Here is a 25,395-nt window from a genome sequence, read left to right on the forward strand (position 1 = left end):
AAAATCGAGGGTCGCGCTGAATCGGTTCATCTGCACCACCGCAAATTGATTGGGGAGCCCAATCAAAAGGGGGGAGAAGAGTAATTGGAGAAGATGGAGAAGAGTAATTTTATTTTAAGTCAGCCCGAACAAAATTCTCCAACTTCTTGCAAAAAGTGCTTCTTGCAAAAAGTGCTTTATCTTGTTCTGCTAGACTGTGATAAGGTTATCCGTGTAGCCAGCAAACAAGGTCTATCGATCTGCAGAGTTGTTTTAGTTTTTACAATTCTGCTTTGCTTGGGAGTCGCATCCTTATGTTTACTTGTATCCTTATGAGTTTAGTTGAATCTTAATAAGTTTAATTTTTTAATCTTTAGTTGAATCTTGATAAGTTTAGTTTTTGAATCTTTAGTTACTATATTGTTAAGAAATGCGACTGATTATTGGACTGACTGACTGAAGGACGTTTAAACGCAAGTGATTAAGTCAATTAAGTAAATTTAGTTAGAAATTAGCTTTTTGCGAGCCTTTTTGTGAGCTTTTGTATAGTCCAGATGAATTGAAATGAGGTGATTTATCCTGCCATGCATCCTGATTCTACTGCAGATGGATGGAAATAAAGGAGAAATGTGACGATGTGTCCCAGGACATGCGTATAGAGTCTTACACCTCTGTAAAGGAGATGTGGTACAGTGCAATGGCCCAGATGCCTTTGGGTCCTGGAACATCACCAGGATTTTGTGTTTAAGAAAGAACTGCAGATGCTGGAAAATCAAAGGTACACAAAAATGCTGGAGAAACTCAGCGGGTGCAGCAGCATCTATGGAGCGAAGGAAATAGGCAACGTTCGGGCCGAAACCCTTCTTGAGACCATCACCAAGATTGACTACTGTAACGGGATACTGCGTCAGCCTGATCAGCAGGTAGACTTAGATAACCAACACCTGTGGGGATTACCCTGTTGGTTTGGGGAGTGCAAATTTGACTTTTTCTGCAGACGGAATCCCTTGGAAGATAACTTGGCAAAGGAACATTTGTATGATGAACTGTGCTATAAAGAGGCCTTGGTTACTAACCCATGGCTAGAGGAATGGGTCATACAAACAAGGAGAAAGTGACATTTTGACAAAACAGAGTGATCAGAAGTTGTTCTTACGGACACATGATGCCTTGTTTTTGCCTGAGTCCGTAGCATGTTACCCTTTCACCTCAGTTGAAGGATTGTTGAAAGGATGGTAAATGCACAAGTTAAGAAAGAATTGTTAGAAGACGAATGTATTAGAATGAACAAAATGGAGATAGACCAGTGGTATTAAGTCCAGTATAGTTAAGCACCGTAAGGGCTAGGGTAGAGGCACAGCAGAGGTGTAGGGAACAGCATTGGTGTCAACAAGCCACCCTGCTGACCTACGTGGTCCAGGTTTTGGGGGCTATAAAGCATCACGAGGTTAAGAATAATCTTGGATGACTAATAAACCATTGCTGATGAATCTCCGCATATGTAATTATCCTATTAGTGGTCATTAGAATGACCAAAGGGGGGAATGTGGTATTAAGAATAAAACAAGATTACAAATAATAAAAATAACTAACTATTCAGTTTTCTTATTATTGGGCTGTAAGCTTCACTGACAGTGAAAATGTTGACTGTTATCGGTGCTAAGAAGCTGCTTGCTGAAAGTACGTATTGCCGTGTCTTATCAGTGCTAAGGAGCTGTATGAATTGTTTGCTTGAGCACGTACTGACTATTATCTGTGTTGGGGGGGCTGCTCACGCACCTCATGTACTACTACTATCAGCGGCATACGAGTTGTGGTCGCACGTATGGCTAGTATTGTGTAGAACGCATCTTGCCTGTACCTGAGTAACACCCAAATCGCAAAATGATTCGCTACTACGATAAACAAAGTTGTACAACAGTTTGTACAAATTGCACGTGTGCGATAACAAATGCATAAATTATATTTGTTAATTTAGGTGATTGGATGATGCTAATAAGCTGTGCCTAATGACTATGCTGATAGGATAAGAATGTGTCGTACCATATTGTAATATTTTATACATAGAAACATAGAAAATAGGTGCAGGAGTAGGCCATTCGGCCCTTCGAGCCTGCACCGCCATTCGATATGATCATGGCTGATCATCCAACTCAGTATCCCATCCCTGCCTTCTCTCCATACCCCCTGATCCCTTTAGCCACAAGGGCCACATCTAACTCCCTCTTAAATATAGCCAATGAACTGACCTCAACTACCTTCTGTGGCAGAGAATTCCACAGATTCACCACTCTCTGTGTAAAAAATGATTTTCTCATCTCGGTCCTAAAAGACTTCCCTCTTATCCTTAAACTGTGACCCCTAGTTCTGGACTTCCCCAACATCGGGAATAGTCTTCCTGCATCTAGCCTGTCCAACCCCTTTAGAATTTTGTAAGTTTCTATAAGATCCCCCCTCAATCTTCTGAATTCCAGCGTGTACAAGCCGAGTCTATCCAGTCTTTCTTCATATGAAAGTCCTGCCATTCCAGGAATCAGTCTGGTGAACCTTCTCTGTACTCCCTCTATGGCAAGAATGTCTTTCCTCAGATTAGGAGACCAAAACTGTACGCAATACTCCAGGTGTGGTCTCACCAAGACCCTGTACAACTGCAGTAGAACCACCCTGCTCTTATACTCAAATCCTTTTGCTATGAATGCTAACATACCATTTGCTTTCTTCACTGCCTGCTGCACCTGCATTCCTACTTTCAATGACTGGTGTACCATGACACCCAGGTCTCGTTGCATCTCCCCTTTTCCTAATCGGCCACCATTCAGATAAAAGTCTACTTTCCTGTTTTTGCCACCAAAGTGGATAACCTCACATTTATCCACATTATACTGCATCTGCCATGCATTTGCCCACTCACCCAACCTATTCAAGTCACCTTGCAGCCTCCTAGCATCCTCCTCACAGCTAACACTGCCCCCCCAGCTTCGTGTCATCCGTAAACTTGGAGATGTTGCATTCAATTCCCTCATCCAGATCATTAATATATATTCTAAATAGCTGGGGTCCCAGCACTGAGCCTTACGGTACCCCACTAGTCACTGCCTGCCATTCTGATGCTTAATGACTATATAATCTTTGCTTTTCTGGACTGTTAGTCAGTTCTTAGAACTTGCACCTCGGAGCTGCTGGCTTGTGTGGTGAGTGCTAAGAACTCTACAGCACTGTATTAGAAATTGTTAAGTTGTAACAAGTGTTTGTATTGAATTTTATTAAACTAAAGATTGACTTAAAAGAATCCGAATCCTCAGCTGTGGAGGCCGTCAATAGATATTTTTAAGGCAGAGACAGATAGATTCTTGATTAGGACAGGTGTCAGAGGTTAAGGGGAGAAGGCAGTAGAATGAGGTAAGGAAGGAGAGATAGATCAGCCATGATTGAATGGCAGAGTAGTCTTGATGGGCCAAATTTCCTAATTCTGCTCCTATCACTTATGACCATATAACCTAAATTATGCACTCCAGTTTTAATGAGTTGTGAATTTATGCCAATAACTCACATTGCCCCAACTCTTTCACCCACTATTAGATTTCAGATGTGTGGGGATGGACTTTCAGGCTAAATTTCACCGGCCAATCCCACAAGAGCTTTTCTGATCAATGTTACTTTTCATAATCATTATAAACAATATGAAGCTGGACATTCCTTATTTATACACAGTAGACTGTTATTTTTCCACACAAAAATCACATTTTCCTGTTTTACCTTAAAATAGCAGAGATGGATCAGGATTAGATACCAATATTAGATACCAATAAATTAAGTAGAATTTGAATTAACCCAAGAAAATACATTCTTTAGGAGAGCTCCTCCTCTCCTCACCCCATTCACCATCAACAACACCACAGTCACATCTGTGGAGTCTTTTAAATTCCTGGGAACCATCATCTCCAAGGACCTTAAATGGGGGGCCACCATCGACTCCACAGTCAAAAAGGCACAACAGAGGATGTGCTTCCTGCGGCGGCTGAGGAAACACAATCTGCCACAGGCAATGATGGTCCAAATCTATGTTGCCATCATAGAGTCTGTCCTCACCTTCTCCATCATGGTCTGGTTTGGCTCAGCCACCAAGCACGACATCCGGAGGCTGCAGCGAATCGTCCGATCAGCTGAGAAGGTTATTAGCTGCAACTTTCCCTCCATTGACAAACTGTACACTGTAAGGGCCAGGAAGTGAGAGGATAAGATCATCTCTGACCCCTCTCACCCTAGCCACAAACTCTTTGAATCACTTCCCTCTGGAAGACGCCTCCAGCCTGTCAAAGCTGCGACAGCCAGACATAAAAACAGTTTTTTTCCCCCATGAGTAGTAGCTCTACTCAATAACCAAAAATCTGTAGCCTCCTTTTGCTCTAGTATTTTATTTAATTCACATGTTTAGTCAATAATGTTTTATTATTGATGTTTAATGTTTTATGTGTCATTCCTAACTGTGACTGTATGTCATGTTGTCACTTGTGGGCGGAGCACCAAGGTAAATTCCTTGTATGTGAATACTTGGCCAATAAACTTATTCATTCATTTGAATTGAAGCAATTCCCATCATTCTGCAAACTAATAAACAAAACACACGTCCAAGATAATAAAGCTGCTGCCCCACAGGAGACTTGCATGCTGTCATGACCTCTCCTCGCTGGTTTCGCAAATTGGCCTGGTTTCGCGAAGACATGCGGATTGGTAGGTTAATTCGGCATTGTAAATTACCCCGACCATGTACACGAGTGGTAGAATCTGTGCAAAATTAATGAAACCATGATGAGTATAACAAATGGGACCATTGCCAGATTAGTGCAACTGGATTATTGATGGTAACATGGGCTCAGTAGATTAAAAGGGCATCTTTCAGACCTGTACTATGTGATTCCAAAGCGGAAGAAAGATTCCAAGAGGAGTAAAGGGGCAACCGTGGCTGACAAGTCAGGGACAGTATAAAAATAAAAGAGAAGTACAACAGCAAAGATGAGCGGAAAGCCAGAGGATTGGGTAACGTTTAAAGAGCAACAGAAAATAACCAAAAAGGGAATACAGGGAGAAAAGATGAGGTACGAAGGTAAGCTAGGCAAGAATATAAAGGAGGATAGTAAAAGCTTCTTTAGGTAAGTGAAGAGGAAAAAATTAGTTGAGACCAAAACTGGACCCTTGAAGACTGAAAATGGTGAATTTATTATGGGGAACAAGGAAACAGCAGATGAGATGAACAGGTACTTTGGATCCGTCTTCAATAAGGAGGACACAAACGATATTCCTGATGTACTAATGGCCAGAGGATCTGGGGTGAAGGGGGAACTGAAGGATATCCACATTAGGCAGGAAATGGTGTTGGGTAGACTGATGGGACTGAAGGCTGATAAATCCCCAGGGCCTGATTGTCTGTATCCCAGGGTACTTAAGGAAGTGGTACTAGAAATTGTGGATGCATTGGTGATAATTTTCCAATGGTCAATAGATTCAGGATCAGTCCCTGTGGATTGCAGGGTAGCTAATGTTATCCCACGTTTTAAAGAAAGGCGGGAGAGAGAAAACAGGGAATTATAGACCAATTAGCCTGACATTGGTGGTGGGGAAGATACTGGAGTCAATCATAAAAGCTGAAATAGCAGCACATTTGGATAGCAGTAACAGGATCGGTCTGAGTCAGCATGGATTTACGATGGGGAAATCATGCTTGACTAATCTGGATTTTTTTTGAGGATGTAACAAGGAAAATGGACAAGGGAGAGCCAGTGGATGTAGTGTACCTGAACCTTCTGAAAGCATTTGATAAGGTGATTAGTGGGCAAAATTAGGGCACATGGTATTGGGGGTAGAGTGCTGACATGGATAGAATTTATTTAATTTAAATGGAAAGACTCCAACCCTCTGACCACACTCCAGTGGTATTCTGAAACAATATCATGTTTAAATTTAGAAAAAATCAGGAGTGACATTGTTGAAACCTTGGTTAAATTTGATAAGACTTGGGGAAAATTTATTGAACACTTTCATACAACATAAATTGCTCCCTCTTTAACCGTTATAAAAATTATTTTACCTCTATAGGGTAAAACGGACTTGACGACAAACAGACTTAAATTGTTGAAATTCGCAGTTCAGATTCGGTTTTGCTTTGCCTTGTTTATTTATTTATTTTATTTTTATTCTTATTTTATTATTATCAATTTTTTTTTCTTTCTTTAGTTTAGGGGAGTTTTGTTTTTTCCTTTTATCTTTTTCTTTTTGTCTTTTTATCTTTGTGGTTTTTTTTACATTAATAATTTTCCTTTTAAAGATTTAACTATATCTACATAGAGACCGGGAGGTCTATATTCATTGAGTATTTTGACACTGGTCTCATATTAGGATATACCTGTTATTCATGTAATCCTGATCCCTATGTATCAATACCATTGTTATGTTTATCATTATTCTTTTTGCTCTGTTTTTTATGTTTTATTTTTGTTTTCTTTGGTGAAAAAAAAACCAATAAAAAGATTTTAAAAGAAAGAAAGAAAATTGGTTGGCAGACAGGAAACAAAGAGTAGGGATTAACAAGTCCCTTTCAGAATGGCAGGCAGTGACTAGTGGGGTACTGCAAGGCTCGGTGCTGGGAGCGCAACTATTTACAATATATATTAATGATTTCGATGAAGGGATTACAAGTAACATTAGCAAATTTGCAGATGACACAAAGCTGGGTGGCAGTGTGAACTGTGAAGAGGATGCTATGAGAATGCAGGGTGACTTGGACAGGTTGAGTGAGTGGGCAGATGCATGGCAGCTGCAGTTCAATGTGGATAAATGTGATGTTATCCACTTTTGTAGCAAAAACAGGAAGGAAGATTATCTAAATGGTGTCATGTTGGGAAAAGGGGAAGTACAACAGGATCTGGAGGTCCTTGTTCATCAGTCAATGAAAGTAAGCATGCAGGAACAGCAGGCAGTGAAGAAAGCGAATGGCATGTTGGCCTTCAGAGCAGTTGAGTATAGGAGCAAAGAGGTCCTTCAGCAGTTGTACAGGGTCCTAGTGAGACCACATCTGGAGTATTGTGTGCAGTTTAGTCTCCAAATTTGAGAAAGGACATTCTTGCTATTGAGGGAGTGCACCGTAGGTTCACAAGGTTAATTTCCGGGATGGCAGGATTGTCATATGCTGAGAGAATGGAACAGCTGGGCTTGTATACTCTGGAATTTAGAAGGAAGAGAGCGGACCTTATTGAAACATATAAGATTATTAAGGGTTTGGACACGCGAGAGGCAGGAAACATGTTCCCGATCTTGGAGGAGTCCAGAACCAAGGGCCACAGTTTAAGAATAAGGGGCAAGCCATTTAGAATGGAGATGAGGAAACACTTTTTCACACAGATAGTTGTGAGTCTGTGGAATTCTCTGCCTCAGAGGGCAGTGGAGGACAGTTCTCTGATACTTTCAAGAGAGAGCTAAATAGGGATCTTCCAGATAGCAGTCAGGGGATATAGGGAGAAGGCAGGAATAGGGTACTGATTGTGGATGATCAGCCATGATCACATTGAATGGCAGTGCTGGCTCAAAGGGATGAATGGCCTACTCCTGCACCTATTGTCTACAAAGATTTTTTGATAAAATTACAAATCAACCATCAGTCAATATCGGTGGCTCTTTTATTCAGATAGGCTCAATAAAGGATGGTTTTAAAAAGGATATAATTAAACAAAGCAGGATTCCAGGTTCAATGATCTTGGCCAATAAGCAGCTACATCAAATGCAGTTAATCATTTAGTGCTTCATATGGCTGCACATACAAATTATGTAATTTCCTCAAGTAGCTCATAACAGTTCAGTGCAAGGTGACTGACTCTTCTGAATACGAATGGCAATGGCAACATCATGTCAGGTTTTACCTTAAAACCCTCACAGATACAATATGATCACAGACATTGAAACATTTTTGTTTGCAACCATAACTTTAGAATACAAAGGTTATTCCATCCACTCCCTGTGCCCAGGCACAAACATGAGATACATCTACTCAAAGATGGGTGGTCAATTCCAATAGAACTTCATGGCTATATGTCAATACAGGTGCACAACCTTTTATCCGAAAGCCTTGGGACCAGACACTTTTCGTAATTCGGAATTGTTCGGCTTTCGGATTGGAAGATTTTTAGCGTAGATTTTAACGGCTGGCTCAGTGGTAGAGTGCTCGGCTCATATCCGCAAGGTCGCGAGTTTGCGCCTCGATCCCGGCAGTTACTCGATCGCGAGTTTGAGTCTTCAATGTAGTTTTTTCTTGCAGAATAGGAGAGAATAGGGAGATGATCTTAGTGCGGGAGACAAGTGTAGGAGAGGTGTACTGACTATGTGGGCAGAACTTTGGAAGTGATTGCCCACCATTCTCAAAAGCCGTTGTGTCTCCCTGTCCCTCCAACTCCAGAGGAATCCGCTCCCCGATGGGCCGCAACGGCGACAAGTGGCAGTTCGCCCACAGCCCGAGCTGCGCCACCCCAAGAACAAGACGTACCTTGCACACCATCAGCTTCTGCCCCTACGGGGAGCGTGTTCCTCTGGAGTTGGAGCGGGGCTGCTGATCTGGGATCTCCGTGCTTGCAGTGGGCCTGGAGGTCGGTGTCCCGATGAGGGGGCGCAGCTCGGGCTGTGGGCGAACTGCCACTTGTCGCCGTTGCGGCCCATCGGGGAGCGGCTTCTGGTGGTCCTGACGTGTCTCAGCTCCTGTACAGGGGGTGGCCGGAGACGTCAGGACCAACAGGAACCCGCTCCCCGATGGGCCGCTACAGCGACAAGTGGCAGTTCGCCCACAGCCCGAGCTGCGCCCCCTCATCCATAACCCGGGTTCCTCTGGAGTTGGAATGGGGCTGGGCTAGAGTTGCTGCTGGCTGTGAGTCACTGGGATCTCCGTGCTTGCAGTCGGTGTCCCGTAGGTCCTGACGTCTCCGGCCACCCCCCTGGACAGGAGCTGACAGGACCTCTCTGGCCACCCCCCTGTACAGGACGTCTCAGCTCCTGTACAAGGGGGTGGCCGGAGACATCACAGCCCGAGCTGCGACCCCTCATCCGCAACCCCAAGAACAAGACGTACCTTGCACACCATCAGCTTCCGTCCCTAAGGGGAGCGTGTTCCTCTGGAGTTGGAACGGGGTTGGGCTGCTGCTGGCTGTGGGTCTCTGGGATCTCCGTGCTTGCAGTGGGCCTGGGGGTCGGTGTCCCATTGGTCCTGACGCCTCCGGTGACTGGCACTAACCTGCTGGCATCGCCGACGTGAAGACAGTGCAAAGCCCCCGCACCGGTGCAATGGGCGGGGAGCTGGAGAGGGGAGGGAAGGGGTCACACACATGGCCGGGAAGCAGAGAGGTGTAGGTGGGGTGAAACTGAAGGGAGCGACAATCTGCTGCTGCCTGCCCGCTGAGTTAAAAAGTTCCCACGCAAGACTCACGATACACTGTATACACTGTATATCGTGAGTCTACCGTGGGAACTTTTTAACTCAGCGGGCAGGCAGCAGCAGATTGTCAATTATTAACCCTCCCGCGCAATATACCCTCACCTTCTCTTTTATGAATGGGGATTTAGTTCCCCTTTCTTCGAGGACCGACCGAGGTTCCGCTGTCACCTCTGCGGGCCGCCCTCGGTGAACGTCTTCAAGGACCTTTCTTCAAGGACCGAAAAAATGTCCGCTATTCGGAGCTTTTCGTTATTTGGATGTTCGGATAAAAGGTTGTGCACCTGTACTATAATACAATATGATGTGGGAGCAGAATTAGACCATTCAGTCTATTTAATCTACTCCTCCATTCGATCATGGCTAATCTATTTTTCGCCTCTTAACCCCATTCTTTCTTCCCATAACCTTTGATCCCCATTACAAATCAAGAATCTATTAATGTTGGCTTTAAAAATACCCAATGATTTGGCTTGCACAGTCGTTTGTGGCAATGAATTCCACAGATTCACATGAAGAAATTCCTCCTCATCTCCATTCTAAAGGTACTTCCTTCTATTCTGTGGCTGTGCCCCCTGGATCTAGACTGTCCCCTGACTGGTAACATCCTTTGCACATCTGCTCCATCAGGGGCTTTCATTATCCGTTATGTTTCAATGAGATCCTTCTAAACTCCAGTGTGTACAGGCCCAGAGCCATCAAACACTCCTCACACAATCATTCCTGTGATAATTCTCATAAAACGTCTTTGGACCATGTCCAGTCCCAGTGCGTCATCCTTCACATATGGGAACCAAAACCACACAATATACCAAATGTGGCCTCACTGGGGTTTTATAGAGCCTCAGCATTACATCTTTGCTTTTATGTTCTCGTGCCCACAAAATGAATGTGAGCATTGCGTTTGCCTTCCGTACCACTGACTCAACCTGTAAATTATCCTATTGGGAATCCTGCCACCTCCAATTTCTGAATCCTCTCCTCATTTAGAAATTAGTCTGTGCCTTTATTCCTTCTACCAACATGCATGATCACAGATTGCATGCAATATGGTTCTTGGCAAGAACTCAGGCCCAGTTAATCTATTTGCATACATATTATAAAACAGTTAGCTGAAAAAGGGAACATGTCAGCCACAATGATTTTTAAGACAGAATTTGAATGGGCCACAAAATGTGCAGAGAGAAACCTGCCAAAAAGCAAAATGCATAGCTTTGCAGGATTTCTACCTATGTAATAATAAATGATATCATAAATTGAAAATATTAGAGATCAATTCTAATTTTAAAAAATACCAATTCTATTTCGCTCTGCCGATTCTGCCATCGGAATATTTCCAGAAGTTTTCATTTCAGATTGCAAGTATGTACGGTATTTTTTGCTTTGGAAAATTCAAAATTAACAGAAAAACTAACCAGTAGTAGTCTTAGAAATTTAACCAATTCCACTTCATCAAGCTAAATTGAAAAAAATAAACAACGCAGGAATTGAACTCAGCTTGGACTTTGTGGGACGAAAAACCTGTTTTCACACATATCTCTAAAATCTCTAAAATTTAAAAGTCTAAAGTCGTTAAAACACGTCTTGGCAAGTCCTAAGTCACATTTGAAGATGTTTGCCTGAGGCAAAAGGCATGGCAAGCACAAATGACAACCTCCAGCAACTTCTCTACCTCCTGGCTTCAAAAGCACAGCAGCAACTTCCCACATTTCCTCAAACTACTACTCATCAAACTGATGGGCATCACATGACATCAATGTGGGGCATCACTGCCACATTAAAGTGAAGTTAACATTGTCAGTATGTCATATACGTCAGTTTTCAAGTTGGAGGATACCAAATCCCTTTTCGGTTTATCAGCAAGTTTCAGTGCCACGCTCAATAAAGCAAACAAAATTCCCCGAAATAAAGTTACTTTATTAATTGTTTTTTCTGTTATACAAAGTGTAAGAGCGCAGAGAAAGTGTAGGCTGAGTTATTTACAAATATCAGACAAATGTTTCAAAAATCCTGTGGTTATCATAATTTCAAAATAAAAATCAAGATTTTCTATGCAAGACAAAATTCAATCAAGTTTTCCCAAATCTGAAAGTTCAACTCTGAATTGTATTAACAGCAATAATGTGATTAAAGCAAAAAGATTAATGTAATGAAACTTTTTTTTAATTTAAAAACTGCAGATGCTAGAAATCTAAAATTTAAAAAAATGCTGACCACATGACAAAGATTCTCAGACCCAAAACATTAATGTTTCTTTCTAAAGATGCTGACTAGCTTGCTGAATGTTTCCAGCACTATTTTTTAAGTTAATGCAGTCAGACCCTCAGTCCCAAAGCAGCAACTTCAAAGATGAACCAATTTCAAACTCCACTAATTTGCACAAAGACTGTGCATCAGGTATAGGAATTAAACTTAGTTTATTTTGTTTATGGACGATTATAAGGAACGTTTAATTGTATACTGTCATTAATAAATCATCTGTCATATATTTAACTTATGCAACCTTGCAATTGCAATTTGCAGAAAATTAAAATGTTTAAAACAAATGCATTTGAAATAAAAAAGACGACAGATTTTGACGTAGAATGAATGGAGGACTTGCCATGTGTTTTTTTTTTGCCTTGGGGTTTATCATGGCTACCAAAGAAAATGTTCCATTCCCTGGCAAAGATCACTTGTGTGTCAATAAACAGCACTGAAGCAAAATTACCAAATGAATGTTCCTTAAAACATTATGTAGCAGGATTAGATGATAACTTTCCCTTTTCCAAAGGAGGTATATTTTGTTGCAGTAGACATATGCTTCATCTTTAATAAGTCACCAGACTGGAATCAAACTAGTATGAAGTCACAGTACAATATTGAGTAAAATTTAGACTTAAGGTTCTTTGAATGTGGCTCACTGAACAAATATCCAAAGTAAATTCATTAGATAACAAAACAGCAATTGGCCAGTTAAAATCAGAAGGAAAGGTTTATAAATGACATGCGTGCACAATAATTTCTACAGGATTCTTGTATTACGAATTGTTTTTGTCAACTTTATCATTAACAAATAGAAATCCATCTCCTTAAATGTGTAGTAGATTGGTGCAATCACGGGGATGTTGTGAGGAATGTGGGAAGGATATGGTTGGTATATAAATACTTGATGGGTCAGCGTGGACTAGATGCGCTGAAGGGTAATTTCCATGTTGCATCTCCCTACAACTAATGTATGCCCAGCAAAGCAGAAATATTTGGTCCAAGAGGTCCATGCAAATGTTCACACAGCACACCCCCCCCTCTCATCCTTTCTCATCATTTATAAACATCCCTTCACCTCCTCTCCCACCTACCCATGTTTAGCCAGTTTTCATTTCAAAGCATCAATCCTATTGTATTTGTAGATATTAGAGAAACAAATTCCACGTTCTAATCCTTTTTAAGATAAATATTTCCTCAAAATGCTGGTCCTATGTACTTCCTAATGAAGCTGAATTAAACAAAAACATCTTCTGAATTAAAGAAACAATTCAAAGCACCAGTGCCCACAATGATGAGTTTTTAGCCCCTAACTATACACACGGACAATTTATTTTCCAACTCCAGCTTGCAGATGACACCAAAGCAGTGGGCCAGATCTCAAACAGAATTACAGATTATGTACAGGACAAGAGAGCATGGTGTCAATACAACCTCTCCCTCAATGTCACCAAGGTGAAAGAACTAGATATTAACTTCAAGAAGTTAGGTATCAACATCAATGGCCTTTGATAGAGCGGTTGTGGAAAGCATGTTTCCAGTCATGGGAGAGTCTAGAACCAGAGAGCACAGCCTCAGAATAAAAAGAATGAAGATAGATATTGACTACAAGAAATTAGGTAGAGTACATCCCACTATCAATATCAATGGTGCTGAAGTTGAAGTGGTCAAGAGCATCAAGTTCCCAGGCTTAAATATCACCAACAATTGGCCCTGACCCTCTACATTGAAGCAACGACCAACAATGCACACCAATACCTATTTCCTCAGGAGGCTATCTTCAGCACATCCGCAGTGACTCTTGCCAACTTCTACACCAGAAAATGTCCAAAGGAAACACAGAAAAAGTCCTATGGAATGCACCACAGCTTGGTTTGGGAACAGCTCTGCTAAAGACCACAAGAAAGTTCTGGACCACAGAGAGTTGTGGATGTAACCTAGTCGGCCACATAAACCAATCTCCCCCCACCATCATGCACTGACTTTAGAAAGCAGCCAACAAAATCAAGGATCATTTTCATCCTGGTTATTCCCTCTTTTCCCTATTTCATAGAAACATAGAAAATAGGTGCAGGAGTAGGCCATTCGGCCCTTCGAGCCTGCACCGCCATTCAATATAATCATGGCTGATCATCCAACTCAGTATCCTGTACCTGCCTTCTCTCCATACCCCCTGATCCCTTTAGCCACAAGGGCCACAACTAACTCCCTCTTAAATATAGCCAATGTACTGGCCTCAACTACTTTCTGTGGCTGAGAATTCCAGAGATTCACCACTCTCTGTGTGAAAAATGTTTTCCTCATCTCGGTCCTAAAAGATTTCCCCCTTATCCTTAAACTGTGACCCCTTGTTCTGGACTTCCCCAACATTGGGAACAATCTTCCTGCATCTAGCCTGTCCAACCCCTTAAGAATTTTGTAAGTTTCTATAAGATCCCCCCTCAATCTTCTAAATTCTAGCAAGTACAAGCCGAGTCTATCCAGTCTTTCTTCATATGAAAGTCCTGACATCCCAGGAATCAGTCTGGTGAACCTTCTCCGTACTCCCTCTATGGCAAGAATGTCTTTCCTCAGATTAGGAGACCAAAACTGTACGCAATACTCCAGGTGTGGTCTCACCAAGACCCTGTACAACTGCAGTAGAACCTCCCGGCTCCTATACTCAAATCCTTTTGCTACGAATGTCAACATACCTTTCGCTTCCTTCACTGCCTGCTGCACCTGCATGCCTAATTTTAATGACTGGTGTACCATGACACCCAGGTCTCGTTGCATCTCCCCTTTTCCTAATCGGCCACCATTCAGATAACAGTCTGCTTTCCTATTGTTGCCACCAAAGTGGATAACCTCACATTTATCCACATTATACTGCACCTGCCATGCATTTGCCCACTCACCCAGCCTATCCAAGTCACCTTGCAGCCTCCTAGCATCCTCCTCACAGCTACCACTGCCCCCCAGCTTCGTGTCATCCGCAAACCTGGAGATGTTGCATTCAATTCCCTCGTCCAAATCATTAATATATATTGTAAATAGCTGGGGTCCCAGCACTGAACCTTGCGGTATGCCACTAGTCACTGCCTGCAATTGTGAAAAGGACCCGTTTACTCCTACTCTTTGCTTCCTGTCTGCCAGCCAGTTCTCTACCCACATCAATACTGAACCCCCAATACCGTGTGCTTTAAGTTCGTATGCTAATCTCTTATGTGGGACCTTGTCGAAAGCCTTCTGAAAGTCCAGATATAACACATCCACTGGTTCTCCCTTATCCACTCTACTAGTTACATCCTCGAAAAATTCTATAAGATTCGTCAGACATGATTTACCTTTCATAAATCCATGCTGACTTTGTCCAATGATTTCACCACTTTCCAAATGTGCTGCTATCCCATCTTTATTAACTGATTCTAGCAGTTCCCCACTACCGATGTTAGACTAACTGGTCTGTAATTCCCCGTTTTCTCTCTCCCTCCCTTTTTTAAAAAGTGGGGTTACATTAGCTACCCTCCAATCCTCGGGAACTACTCCAGAATCTAAAGATTTTTGAAAAATTATCACTAATGCATCCACTATTTCTGGGGCTACTTCCTTAAGTACTCTGGGATGCAGCCTATCAGGCCCTGTGGATTTATCGGCCTTTAATCCATTCAATTTACCTAACACCACTTCCCGGCTTACCTGGATTTCACTCAGTTTATGTCTTCCTTAGTGAAGACAGAACCAAAGTAGTTCTTCAATTGGTCTGCCATGTCCTTGTTCCCTATGATCAATTCACCTGTTTCTGACTGCAAGGGACCTACATTTGTTTTAACTAATCTTTTTCTCTTCACATATCTATAAAAACTTTTGCAGTCAGTTTTTATGTTCCCTGCCAGTTTTCTTTCATAATCTATTTTCCCTTTCCTAATTAAGCCCTTTGTCCTCTTCTGCTGGACTCTGAATTTCTCCCAGTCCTCTGGTAGGCTGCTTTTTCTGGCTAATTTGTATGCTTCATCTTTTGTTTTGATACTATCCCTGATTCCCCTTGTTATCCACGGATGCACTACCTTTATTATTTTGCCAAACTGGGATGAACAATTGTTGTAGTTCATCCATGCAGTCTTTAAATGCCTTCCATTACATATCCACCTTTCCCCCCTTTAAGAATTAATTGCCAGTCTATCTTGGCCAATTCATGTCTCATACCCTCAAAGTTACCTTTCTTTATGTTCAGGACCCTTGTTTCTGAATTAACAATGTCACTCTCCAACCTAATGAAGAACTCAACCATATTATGGTCACTCTTGCCCAAGGGAAGATCCATCGGGGAAAATCCAAAAGCTTGAAAACCGATAGCGCCAGGTTCAGTTATGGCTTCTTCCCTGCTGCCTACCTTTTTAACCATTAAGGATTTTAAATACCTGAGATACATCATGTAAATAGGCCCTTCGGCCCATACTGACCAGTGATCACCCAGTACCTGGAGCTCAATGCTCTTAAGAAGGTGGAATTGATTGTCGACTTTAGGAGAGCTCTCCCTCCTCTCCCTCCACTGACCATCAGCAACACAACAGTCACATCTGTGGAGTCTTTTAAGTTCCTGGGAACCATCATCTCCAGGGACCTCAAAAGGGAGGACACCATCGACTCCAGTCAAAAAGGCCCAACAGAGGATGTACTTCATGCGGCAGCTGAGAAAGCACAATCTGCCACAGGCAATGATGGTCCAGTTTTATATTATACCGCCATCATAGAGTCTGTCCTCACCTTCTCCATCATGGTCTGGTTCGCCACCGCCTCCGCCAACCAACGGGAAGGTGCGGGGCCGAGCAGTGCAGACGCTTCAGACGGTGGAAGGGGGCCTCACCCTTCCTCCCTCCCTCCTCCCAGCCTCGGCATGCGGGAGGGTTTGTTTTGGAAGCGCCGTTGGCGGAATGGCAGGCAGCGGCCGCTAACAGGGCGGGTGGTAGGAGGAGGAGTTGGAGCTTCTGCCGCCGTCACTGTTTGGGGCCCGTCATTCGCTCAAACCCTCCGTCACGCCACACTTAGTATCTTTCCCACGCAATACAGCCGTCGCCGACACAAAACGTCACGTTCCTTTCCTCCAGAGATGTTGACTGACCCGCTGAGTTACTCCAGTTTTTTGTGTCTATCTTCGGTATCAACCAGTATCTGCGTGTCAAGCCGGGCAAAATTGTTTAGGTTGCCCGGCGGCACTTAGGGGGGTCAGTGGCACCCGGGCATCCGCTAATTTCGAGCCCTGCTAGACTCATGTAAAGTCAAAATTCCGGACACAAACCAAGGTAAATGTGAATAAAACCACTCAGTGAGAAACATGGGCATATCCACAATGCACTGTTGGACATTTCCCTGTGAGCTCTCTCATTTATCAGACTGATCTTGGAAAATATACGCAAAGTGGTAAATATTAAGGCCTTTGCGTTAAAATAAACAATGGCACTGATGTTCACATTGAATATTAAAAAAAAAACAAAAAGCCAAACTGCCTGAAAAGAAACAGCATTAATGCATACATAATATGCAAAGGATCTTTTGAAAAAAATTATGCAAATGCAACTCAGACTTGAATTCAAACCAAATTCACTGCTTCCGAGTATTATTTTAATTCTGCGAGGTCAAACCCAGAACACACAAGAATTAGAAAGTCCAAAACTACAACTAAAAAGCCAAACGGAAAATTGAATTTTCAATTTATCTTAAATGCAAGTGATGTACAATGGAACAAAAATTGTTAAAACCCGTTAGAATTTTGCCCATAGGGTGATCACCTCCAGTTACACGATATAAATGCCTAATGTTAGATAATATTTATAGAAGGAACTAAAATAAATTTTAAAAAGTGATATTTGCACGTTTGTGGATTCAGATTTGGAAGCCTTTTATACAAATGTCACCTAATTGACAAATTACCATCTCCATCATCAAGTAGAATGGAAATGATGGGCACTATTTAAAAAATTGTATGAAATTATTACATCATGTAATACAACATTTAATGCAAGAGGTGCTACACATTTAATTTCAATTATTTTCAGATAACAAACATTTTGGAAGTTCATTCACTTATCACCACAGTGCTTATGCATGTGTCAAATGCAAAATTAATTTGAAAGCAGAGGCAGACAAAAAATATAGTTCCCCTACAAGATACATACTGGATCTGCTCTGCTATCTAAAACAGCCGTAAATAAATTTTAAAACTTAGCATAGGTTACTCCTAGCTGGAAGAGCTATGCAAATATGTCCCCGGTAGTTCACATGTAATGGAAACCAAAATAATGGTTTGAGAGAACTTGATTCGATTTTTGTATCCCCTTTCATGAACTCAGGAGCTCAAAGTGTTACAGGGCAGTATGATAATCTTAGTTGTTCAGTGTCTGAATAAAAACACTCGAGACAACCATCCTATTTTTCTTCAAGATAATTACGTGGTCACTTTTACATTCAACCTATTTAATGTCTCGTGACACCTCAGCCATTGGAGCACTCTGCAGTTAGGCAATGGAGCATCAGCTTTTGAAGAATGTGATCAATGATAAACATATGCTTAACGCAGGCTTGGGAATTTGTTTGAATGTAAACAAGCCCACTCTGGATAATAACTGGATCCTGCATGGTGGTAAACAAGTGTAAATTAGTCCTGGCGCGCCAGCAAAGAAATGTACCCTTGGCTGCTTTCAATGAACAGTTGCAGCAAACATTCACGTCTACTTCTGAAGTTCGGTTCCACTGAAATCAATGTATCATTATTTTCCCCCAAATGCCTAGCTACCATTATACAATGCCCACCATAATGTTTGGGACAAAGAGCCGTCATTTATTTATTTGCCTCTTTTCTCCACAATTTGAGATTTGTAACAGAAAAAAAAAAATCACATGTGGTTAAAGTGCACATTGTCAGATTTTAATAAAGGCCATTTTTAAACATTTTGTTTCTCAATGTAGAAGTTACAGCAGTGTTTATACATATTCCCCCAATTTCTGGGCACCATAATGTTTGGGACACAGCAATGTAATGTAAATGAAAGTAGTCATGTTTAGTATTTTGTTGCATATTTTTTGCATGCAATGACTGCTTGAAGTTGTTGTTTATTTCGTTTTGGTTAGTCTAGTTTTTGGTTCTTATTTTGTGTTTTGGGGGGGGGGGGGGGTTGAAACGGGGTTTGCAGTCTCTCCCTGCGGGGGAATACGACTTTTTTGTCGTATTCCCCTTCTCTGCCTCCGTCTGCGCTGAGGCCTAATGGAGCTGGCGACCTCGAGGCTCCGGAGGCAGAGCCCGTCAGGACTCGCCCTGAGCTCGCTCCCGTGAGGGCGGTCCGGCTCAGGGCTGGAACAGTGCTCCCGTGAGAGGTTGTGACGCTCCCGTGAGGGCGGCCAGCCCGAGGGTGGAATGAGGCTCCCGTCGGAGTGGCCGAGCTCGGGGAGGTGCGGCGCTCGCAGCCCGAGGGAGGTTCGGCGCCCATGTCGGGGCGGCCCGGCCCGAGGGAGAAGCGACGCCCAAGTCGGGGCGGCCCGGCCAGAGGGAGAAGCGACGCCCAAGTCGGGGCGGCCCGGCCAGAGGGAGGTTCGGCGCCCATGTCGGGGCGGCCCAGCCCAAGGCTGAAGACGGTACGGTACTCACGTGAGGGTGGCTGGGATGGTGTTCTGGCGGTGGTGGCCTGAGTCCGGGGTTCGGCCGCGGGCCAGCGGCTGCGTTTGCAGGACTGGTGGGCGGCAGCTTCGACCACCCCGGGCCGCGGTGTTTGAGCCGCGGGACTGATTTGTAACATCGCCCGGGGGGGGGTATCGCCTCAGCGCAGAGGGAGAAGAGGAGAAAAGAGACTGCAGACCTAAGACTTTTGCCTCCATCACAGTGAGGAGATGCTGGGTGGACTCACTGTGGTGGATGTTAATATGTGTTTATTGTTGTTTTTATTGTATTGTATGTATGACTGCTGAAATTTCGTTCAGACTTCGGTCTGAATGACAATAAAGGCTATCTATCTATCTATCTAAGTCTGCAATTCATGGACATCACCAGTTGCTGGGTGTTTTCTCTGGTGATGCTCTGCCAGGCCTGTATTGCAGCCATCTTTAGCTTGTGCTTGTTTTGGGGGCTAGTACCCTTCAGTTTTCGCTTCAGCATATAAAAGGCATGATCAATGGGGTCAGATCGGGTGATTGACTTCACCACTCAGAAATTGATCAATTTTTAGCTTTGAAAAACTCTATTGTTGCTTTAGCAGTATGTTTGGGATCATTGGCTTGCTGTAGAATGAACCGCCTGTCAATGAGTTTTGAGGCATTTGTTTGAACTTGAGCAGATAGGATACGTCTATACACTTCAGAATTCATTATGCTACTACCATCAGCAGTTGTATCATCAATGAAGATAAGTGAGCCAGCACCTTCAGAGCTATACATGCCCAGGCCATAACACCCCTACCACCGTGTTTCACAGGTGAGGTGGTATGTTTTGGATCTTGGGCAGTTCCTTCTCTCCTCCAAACTTTGCTCTTGCCATCACTCTGATACAAGTCAATCTTTGTCTTATCTGTCCACAAGACCTTTTTCCAGAACTGTGGTTGCTCTTTTAAGTACTTCTTGGCAATGTAACCCGGCCATCCTATTTTTGCAGCCTCTGTATTTCTGTTCATGAAGTCTTCTGCAAATCTTGACAAATCCACACCTGACTCCTGAAGAGTGTTTCTGATCTGTCAGACAGGTGTTTGAGGATTTTGCTTTATTATAGAGAGAATTCTTCTGTCATCGGCTGTGGAGGTCTTCCTTGGCCTGCCAGTCCCTTTGCGATTAGTAAGCTCACCAGTGCTCTCTTTCTTCTTAATTATGTTCCAAACAGTTGATTTTGGTAAGCCTAAGGTTTAGCTGATGTCTCGAACAGTTTTATTCTTGTTTCTCACTTTCTCATTGGCACAACTTTAGTCATCATGTTGATAAACAACGATAAACGTTTCCAACGGTCAAGAGTCAAGAGTGTTTTATTGTCATGTCCCAGATAGGACAATGAAATTCTTACTTGCTGCAGCACAACAGAACCTATAAACATAGTACACAACGGGAGAAAAAAAGTTCAGTGCGTGAATATATACACATTCACACATACTCAACAAATAAACAAATATAGTGCAAAAATAATAATGAAGTCAAAGTCAATTTTATTCATCATATGCACCCAAAGGTGCAGTGAAATGCATTTGCCAGCAGCAATACACGTAAAAAGAACACACAATACACAATAAAATTTAACACAAACATCCACCACAGCATGTGATGGAAGGCGACAAAGTTCAACCAGTCCTCTTTCTTTCTTCACCCATGATCGGGGCCATAAACCCTCCGTAGTTGCCGCTACGGATGGCCCGATGTACAGGCCCTCTCGTTGGCATGATCAAAACTCCGACGTCAGGACGGTCAAACATCCTCCGCGGCTTGGAGTTCTCAAATCGGCACTTCCCTACCGGTGTGCGCGGCTTCAGGATGTTATATGTTGCGGGCCGGCGGTCGGAGCTCTTCTCCGGCGATCCCCAGCAAGAAATACCAGAACTCCGGATGGCAAGTCCACGCCACGCCTGCGGCTAGAAGCTCCGCAGACGGCGGCTTCAGGATGTTATAGGCCTCAGTGCGGTGGTCGGAGTTCTTCTCCGGCGATCCCAGGCAAGGGATGTTAAGTCCACGCCATGCCCGCGGCTAGAAGCTCCACGGACCACAGCCTCCACGGTGCTAAGGTCACCAAGCCAGTGATCGGAACACTCCTCTCTGGCGACCTCTGACAAGGGTTCGCCCGCTCGGCAATGGAAAAGTCCACGCTGCGCCTGCTGCTGATGCTCCGGGGCCTGACTCCGGGAAAGGCCGCGAGGGAGACGAAATAGAAAGTCGCCTCACTGTGGAGGAGGCGACCAAAAACGGTTTCCCCCTTTCCCCTCCCCACCTCCTCTGCACAAGACACACCTAAACTAACATTAGGCACACCAGAAGAAAAAAAAAAGTCGAAATAATGAACACGCTGCTGGCAGGGCAGCCGACTCACAGACCCTCACTGACCGGTTAGTCTGTTATAGTTCAGAGCTTATTTGCTGTCGTGTTTAATAGCCTGGTGACTATAGGGAAGAAGCTGTTCCTGAACCTGGTCGTTACAATTTTCAGGCTCCTGCACCTTCTTCCCGATGGCAACGGTGAAATGAGTGTGTGGCCAGGATCGTGTGGGTCTTTGATGATGTTGGCCGCCTTAAAGGCAGCGACTTCGATAGTTCCCTTCGATGGTGGGGAGGTCAGAGTTGGTGATGGACTGGGCAGTGGTCACAACTTTTTGCAGTCTTTTCCGCAACCTCCTATCGAAAAGACAGACAGGTGGGCAGAGGGGGTGGGGTTGCCCTTTTGGTGAGGAATGAAATTCAGTCTCTTGCAAAGGGTGACATTGAAACAGGAGATGTGGAGTCAGTATGGATAGAACTAAGAAATTGTAAGGGTAAAAATACCCTAATGGGACTAATCTACAGGCCCCCAAACAGTAGCTTGAACATAGGGTGCAAGTTGAATCAGGAGTTAAAATTGGCATGTAGCAAAATAATGCTGTGGTTGTTATGGGAGATTTCAACATGCAGGTAGACTGGGAAAATCAGGTTGGTACTAGACCCCAAGAAAGGGACTTTGTAGAGTGCCTTTGTGATGGATTCTTAGAACAGCTCGTATTGGAGCCTACCAGGGAGAAGGCAATTCTGGATTTAGTGTTATGTAATGAACGGAATTTGATAAAGGACCTTGAGCCATTAGGAGGCAGTGACCAAAACATGGTCAGGTTTAATCTACAATTGGAGAGGGAGAAGGGTAGATCGGAGGTGTCAGTGTTGCAGTTGAATAAAGAGGACTATGGGGCCACGAGGGAGGACCTGGCCAAAGTTGACTGGAAAGATACACTGGCAGGGATGACAGTGGAACAAAAATGGCAGGTGTTTCTAGGAATAATACAGAAGGTGCAGGATCAGTTCATTCCAAAGAGGAAGAAAGAGTCCAAGGGGAGAAAGGGATGACAGGGACAGTATAAAATTAAAGCGAATAAGTACAACGTAGCAAAGATGAGCGGTAAGCAAGAGATTTGGGTAATGTTTAAAGAACAACAGAAGATAACCAAAAAGACAATACGGGGAGAAAAGATGAGGTACGAAGGTAAGCTAGCCAAGAATATAAAGCAGGATAGTAAAAGCTTCTTTAGGTGTGTGAAGAGGAAAAAAATTAGTTAAGACCAAAGTTGGACCCTTGAAGACCGAAACAGGTGAATTTATTATGGGGAACAAGGAAATGGCAGATAAGTTGAACAGGTACTTTGGATCTGTCTTCACTAAGGAGAACACAAACAATCTTCCTGATATAGTAGTGGCCAGAGGATCTGGGGTGACGGAGGAACTGAAGGAAATCCACATTAGGCAGGAAATGGTGTTAGATGGACTGATAGGACTGAAGGCTGATAAATCCCCAGGGCCTGATGGTCTGCATCCCAGCGGAAGTGGCTCTAGAAATCGTGGATGCATTGGTGATAATTTTGCAATGTTCTATAGACTCAGGATCAGTTCCTGTGGATCGGAGGGTAGCTAATGTTATTCCACTTTTTAAGAAAGGCGGGAGAGAGAAAACAGGGAATTATAGATCAGTTAGCCTGACCGGTGGTGGGGAAGATGCTGGATTCAATACAATTCAATTTATTGTCATTTGGACCCCTTGAGGTCCAAACGAAATGACGTTTCTGCAGCCATACATTACAAACAAATAGACCCAAGACACAACATAATTTACATAAACATCCATCACATTGCTGTGATGGAAGGCCAAAAAAACTTATCTCTCCACTGCACTCTCCCCCCCGATGTCAGAGTCAGAGTCAAAGTCAAAGTCAAAGCCCCCGGTGGGCGATGGCGATTGTGCCGCGGCCATTAAAGCCACGCCGGGTGATGCAAGGCCGCACACCGGGTCTTGATGTTAGAGCCCCCGGCGTGCGCTCGCAGTCCCGCAGCCATTCCAAGCCGCGCGGGGCGATGATGTAGGCCCCGCTCCAGGAGCTCTTCAACCCCGCAACTCGAGCGGGAGAAGTCGCCGTCGCGGGAGCCCCGAAAAGCGGTCTCCCTCCAGGGACCCGCGGGCTCCCGGTGCCGCCGTCCGCCAGATCCGCAGTTGCAGCCTCCGAATCTCCGGGGGTCGGGCCGCAGCAGCGTCCACCACAGCTCCACCCGCTCTGGACTCGGCCAGCTCCGCGACGGTGAGGTGAGTAGTTGGCACCACAGCCCCCGGTCTTCCTGTTGGAGGCCGCTCCTCGTTGCAGCCCCAACGACAACGGAGACCCGACAAAGAAAAGGTCGGGTCTCCCGTGCAGGGAGAGATTTAAAAGTTACCCACACCACCCCCACCCCCCCACACACATACCCCAACAAAAAATAACAAAAACTACATAAAAACATAGACATAAAATAATAAAAACGCAGACGGACTGCAGAGGCCGCTGCTGACGAGAGTCACACCGCCCAATTATAAAAGATGAGATAGCCGAACATTTGGATAGCAGTAAATCCGAGCCAGCATGGATTTACGAAAGGGAAATCATGCTTGACTAATCTTCTGGAATTTTTTGAAGATGTAACTAGGAAAATGGACAAGGGAAAGCCAGTGGATATAGTGTACCTGGACTTTCAGAAAGCATTTGTTAAGGTCCCACATAGGAGATTAGTGGGCAAAATTAGGGCACATGGTATTGGGGGTAGAGTGCTGACATGGATAAAGAAGTTTTATGGCAGACAGGAAACAAAGAGTAGGGATTATCGGGTCCCTTTCGGAATGGCAGGCAGCGACTAGTGGGATACCGCAAGGCTCGGTGCTGTGACCGCAACTATTTACAATATACATCAATGATTTGGATGAAGGGATTCAAAGTAACATTAGCAAATTTGCAGATGACCCAAAGCTGGGTGACTTGGACAGGTAGGGGGAGTGGGCAAATGCATGGCAGATGAAGTTTAATGCGGATAAATGTGAGGTTATCCACTTTGGATAAACGGCGTTAAGTTGGGAAATGGGCAAGTACAACGGGATCTGGGGGTCCTTGTACAACAGTCTATGAAAGTAAGCATGCAGGTACAGCAGGCAGTGAAGAAAGCTAATGGCATATTGGCCTTTATAACAAGAGGAATTGAATATAGGAGCAAAGAGGTCCTTCTGCAGTTGTACAGAGCTCTAGTGAGACCACACCTAGAGTATTGTGTGCAGTTTTGGTCACCTAATTTGAGGAAGGACATTCTTGCTATTGGGGGAGTGCAGCGTAGATTTACAAGGTTAATTCCCGGGATGGCGGGACTGTCATATCAGGTCTCTAACTTAACTTTTTTTCCCTGTTGCCAGCCGGGCAACCTCGGCAGCTTTTTAGGTTGCCAAATGACAGTTTAGGTGGTCATTTAAGACGGCTTGCATGACGCATGCGATAATGTGCTCGGACAAAGTGCGTAGTTACTAGTCGGAATTATGGTCAATGAAGCATTCACATATTATTTCTGCTTCAATTAAAGTCGCAAACTAAACATATTCACCAATCAAGACATGATATATACCCCAAAGACATGCAGCAAAATTATAAAACAGTATCTCGACTCTTCTTACACATTGCAAATAATGCAATTTCTATTATCTCTTTCCACTTCCAAACAAATATCTGGTTGGGTTATTCAGTG

At 43.8% G+C, this 25,395-nt stretch overlaps 1 protein-coding gene across 4 annotated transcripts in view; it reads right to left on the reverse strand.

The window, feature by feature from the left end:
* diaph2 (diaphanous related formin 2) overlaps positions 1-25,395 on the reverse strand; it is a 624,067-nt gene that overhangs the window by 578,702 nt on the left and 19,970 nt on the right. The gene's annotated exons all lie outside the window — the stretch shown is intronic.

This window comes from Amblyraja radiata, chromosome 12 (assembly GCF_010909765.2).
Source record: "Amblyraja radiata isolate CabotCenter1 chromosome 12, sAmbRad1.1.pri, whole genome shotgun sequence".
NCBI classification, from domain to species: Eukaryota; Metazoa; Chordata; class Chondrichthyes; order Rajiformes; family Rajidae; genus Amblyraja; species Amblyraja radiata.